General features: G+C 43.6%; 1 protein-coding gene across 1 annotated transcript in view; it reads left to right on the top strand.

Annotated features, from left to right (window-relative positions):
- The first annotated feature begins 1,426 nt into the window (after positions 1-1,426).
- LOC108791741 (complement receptor type 1-like) overlaps positions 1,427-4,752 on the top strand; it is a 39,482-nt gene continuing 36,156 nt past the window's right edge. The window contains exon 1 of the mRNA XM_018562302.1: positions 1,427-1,545. The gene's annotated coding sequence lies outside the window, so the exon portion shown is untranslated. The remainder of the gene's footprint in view (positions 1,546-4,752) is intronic.

Raw genomic sequence — 4,752 nt, 5'->3', positions numbered from 1 at the left:
TAAAAATTAAAACCAACCCTGCCACCCCGCCATCTGCGTGTGAATAAATGCACATGGAGGGCATTGTATGTGTGTGTGCGATGAGTGCTGCCCCCCTTCCACTGTGTGACATATTGTGGTAGCTGGGCAGCAGTAATCTCTAACACGCACAATGTGCATTAAAGGGTAAGTTCACTTTCTCAAGCAATTTGGGAAAATGGAATTACCCGCTCAAGTCTGGCCCCCTCTCCACCTCTGCTATACTTACCTTCCTGCGAACAGTTCTTCCCCTTTGCCGGTACGGGTGTACTATCTGTACCCCATTCAGCCTTCCAGAGCAGCCCTGTGTTAGAATTTCGCTCGCAAATTGTGAGCACTCATCAGGTGACCGCACTGACCAATGAGAAGCACTTCTTATCACGGTTAAATACGGTTTTGGTTCAAATTATTTTTTGTATCACGACACGTTGATTGTCATGAGGGACACTTTAGTCCTTGGACAAGTAGGTTTTTTAAACATTTCCACACCCCTGAAGTAACCACCAGTACATACAAGCTACTGTTATAGAGTTGAGTGGGAACCTGAAAATGGTGAAGGTTTTTTGCTGTTACCCTGAAAACTAGGATAGAACCCAATGGTACCACATTGGTACCAGTGAAGTAACCGGGTTGGTATCATGTACAGTGGGGACTGGATGAGGACTTTGTATTGCGCCGTTGGTTCGGCAGTACAAGTGTCTTAATTGTTCCATGGAGCTGCTTCTAAATGTGACCATCAGTGCAACAAGGAGCATGTACTCCAGGAGGGCTGTGCCACTCTATCTGTAAGAGAACAGCTCTGCCCTACTGAATTTTTCTTGCCCTTTCAAGAACTGCTATGGCTCGTTCTGCATTTATTTCTGTGTACAAGGACCGGTCAGACCCATGTAAGTAGTTTACTATCCTTTTGAGTTTCCTCCGGTTCTGGTTAGACTTTAGGCTTTCCCTCGTAAGAGTCCAAAAAAGCTGGTGCCCTTTTAGTCAGTGTCGTGGATGTTTGCGTCCTGCCATCCAAACCATCAGACGTACAGCATCAGGCATGCAGTGAAAGCACACATCCTGTCTGTGGAGCAAGAGGCCTTGTGTCAATAGTGTTGATGGGTCAAGGCTCATATGTATTCAGTATAAACAATTGTAGTAGAAAATTAACAAAGACAGCAAATAAAAGACCAATAGTGCAGATAAGACAGTCAACTTGATGGCAGATGTAAAAGCATGCATGGTAAAGTGTATCTTTACACACAAAAATATATAATATATTGCAGCTTACTAGTCTTAGATCTGGTGGCTGCACTCGTTTATTTTCATGCTTTTTTCTTCATTTCCACCTAGTTTTGCTGCAGGTATATGGTAAAAAGACAAATGTCCCAGGGGCATTGTTTTTCAAATCTGGGTAAGAAAACAGAGGTGTAATTATTAACAGAGAATTGTGCACTGACCAGGTGAAATGTTGACACACTTTCTCGAGAACATCAATATCCAAGTATTGGCCCCCATTTTGCTGGTGAATGTGGAGCTTTTCACAAGGTAAGGTGTATGATCTTGATAGTTGCATAGAATTGCTAAGATTCATATTGATGTTCAGATGTATTTGTTGCTCTCTTGTTCCTCATGTTTCTTTTTTTCAGATGCTTAACATTGAAATATATTTTCATTATTTTGTAGGCACTTGCTGATCCTATAAAGAAAATAGTTACAGCTTACAAACAGGTCAACAAGTAAGCAAAGAGCACTAGTTTGTTTTCAAAGGCATTTGATAAGTTTTTAAAATTTCTCTCATTTTGTCTTGTAAAAAATATGGGGTCTATTCACAAAGGGGTGAAGTGTTTGGGGAAGGCAGGAGAAGGGAACAATCTAGGATAACATAGCTGAACTGGAAAGTGAGCTGAATTGGAGAATTTGTCCAAATCGGCTATTTTGTCCTAGATTGTTCACTTCTCCTGCCTTCTCCAAACTCTTCACCCTTTAGTCAATAGACCTGTATGTTTTTCTGACAAGCAAAGCTACTGGGGTACACCAACTAAGATGTAGTAAATGTGTTACTGAGGGTGCATTCACACATTCCATCATTACAACCTGAGAAAGCGGGACACCCTGGAAGGAAATAAATATGTGGCGTGTGCACAACGGTGAAAAGTGGGCACCGCTAAATTACTCTGTAATACTGCACACATATGCCATATTTCCTGCTCCCATATAATACTCCATAACTACTGTGCTTTGAGAAAGAGTCTCTCAGACGTATATGAACCTAAAGGATGACTGTTTAAAAACCAAAACAGAATATAGACAAAGTCAATGCTCTGAGCCTTACCTTTGGTAAAATGGTAAAAGTTATCTTTTAAGGCGTGCTCCCACCTCCCTGAGTGTAACCCACTTGAAGAAAAACTTACCTTTATCCTCAATCCAGCAACCTTACAGTCAGGGCTGCACAGCTTTGCTTTAAAAAGCATTCTCGTGGGACCATTTTATTCTGTATGTGTACACCACGGCCCCATTTGTTCCAGAGGAGGGAGCCACATTCTGCAGGACTGCTGGAGGTTGTAGAAATGAGTAAGCCAACCGCCCCCCCCCCCATAGAATAAAATGGTACTGCAGTGCTGGATAAAGAGAACCCTTTCGAAGCAATGCTTCATGACTTTGGGCAGGGCCTCATAGTGAAAATAGGGAGATTAAGGATGTTGGCATTTCTTTCGGTGGGCTGCACTCAGGGGTAGGGTGAGGTTGGAAACTACTTGAAGACAGCTACTGTTTAGACAATACACATATTGGTGTTGGTGGTCAGTGGTAGGAAAAAAAAAACAGTGTTCCTTGTCATTGGGAGGTAAACATGACCTGGTGTCCTGGTCAATGAAAGGTTATAATGCCCCAGAGCCGCTGGTCAGTTGGAGTTAGTGTCACTGGTGCCGCTGGTCAGTGGGAGGTAAAACTGACTTGGTGTCAGTGGGTATTGGGAGGTAAAACTGACTTGGTGTCAGTGGGTATTGGGAGGTAAAGTTGACTTGGTGTCAGTGGTTAGTGGGAGGTAAAGTTGACTTGATGTCAGTGGTTAGTGGGAGGTAAAGTTGACTAGGTGTCAATGGTTATTGGGAAGTAAAGTTGACTTGGTGTCAGTGGTTAGTGGGAGGTAAAGTTGACTTGATGTCAGTGGTTAGTGGGAGGTAAAGTTGACTAGGGGTCAATGGTTATTGGGAAGTAAAGTTGACTTGGTGTCAGTGGTTAGTGGGAGGTAAAGTTGACTTGGTGTCAGTGGTTAGTGGGAGGTAAAGTTGACTTGGTGTCAGTGGTTAGTGGGAGGTAAAGTTGACTAGGTGTCAGTGGTTATTGGGAAGTAAAGTTGACTTGGTGTCAGTGGTTAGTGGGAGGTAAAGTTGACTTGGTGTCAGTGGTTAGTGGGAGGTAAAGTTGACTTGGTGTCAGTGGCTAGTGGGAAGTAAAACTGACTTGGTGTCACTGGTTAGTGGGAGGTAAACTTGACTTGGTGTCAGTGGTTAGTGGGAGGTAAAGTTGACTTGGTGTCAGTTGTTAGTGGGAGGTAAAGTTGACTTGCTGTCAGTGGTTAGTGGGAGGTAAAGTTGACTTGGTGTCACTGATTAGTGGGAGGTAAAGTTGACTAGGTGTCAGTGGTTATTGGGAAGTAAAGTTGACTTGGTGTCAGTGGTTAGTGGGAGGTAAAGTTGACTTGGTGTCAGTGGCTAGTGGGAAGTAAAGTTGACTTGGTGTCAGTGGTTAGTGGGAGGTAAAGTTGACTTGGTGTCAGTGGTTATTGGGAAGTAAAGTTGACTTGGTGTCAGTGGTTAGTGGGAGGTAAAGTTGACTTGGTGCCAGTGGCTAGTGGGAAGTAAAATTGACTTGGTGTCAGTGGTTAGTGGGAGGTAAAGTTGACCTGATGTCAGTTGTTAGTGGGTGGTAAAGTTGACTTGCTGTCAGTGGTTAGTGGGAGGTAAAGTTGACTTGTCAGGGGTTAGTGGGAAGTAAAGTTGACTTGGTGTCAGTGGTTAGTGGGAGGTAAAGTTGACTTGGTGTCAGTGGTTAGTGGGAAGTAAAATTGACTTGGTGTCAGTGGTTAGTGGGAAGTAAAATTGACTTGGTGTCAGTGGTTAGTGGGAGGTAAAGTTGACTTGGTGTCACTGGTTAGTGGGAAGTAAAGTTGACTTGGTGTCAGTGGTTAGTGGGAAGTAAAATTGACTTGGTGTCAGTGGTTAGTGGGAGGTAAAGTTGACTTGGTGTCACTGGTTAGTGGGAGGTAAAGTTGACTTGGTGTCAGTGGTTAGTGGGAAGTAAAATTGACTTGGTGTCAGTGGTTAGTGGGAAGTAAAATTGACTTGGTGTCAGTGGTTAGTGGGAGGTAAAGTTGACTTGGTGTCACTGGTTAGTGGGAAGTAAAGTTGACTTGGTGTCAGTGGTTAGTGGGAAGTAAAGTTGACTTGGTGTCAGTGGTTAGTGGGAGGTGAAATGTATTTAATAAGCATACAATTATTGGCTTAGAACACAAAGCTTTATTCTTCACTATGTTTGATAATAAAAAGGTTTGTGTGCAAGGAATCTACATGTGTCTAAAAAGAGTGACAATTGAGGATGAAGGGGGGACAGAGGGATTGGATTCTAAAAGAGGGACAGTCCCTCTTAATAAGAATTAGGTAGGCATGCGGGGCATCCCTATAATTTTAGCTACAGAGTGGGGAGTGTGTGTGTGGAGGGGGGGGGGGGGGGGGGAGGGGGCTCCTGGGGGGG

This window comes from Nanorana parkeri, unplaced genomic scaffold (genome assembly GCF_000935625.1).
Source record: "Nanorana parkeri isolate BGI_ZX_2015 unplaced genomic scaffold, ASM93562v1 scaffold571, whole genome shotgun sequence".
NCBI classification, from domain to species: domain Eukaryota; kingdom Metazoa; phylum Chordata; class Amphibia; order Anura; family Dicroglossidae; genus Nanorana; species Nanorana parkeri.
This window is presented reverse-complemented; position numbering and strand designations above follow the sequence as displayed.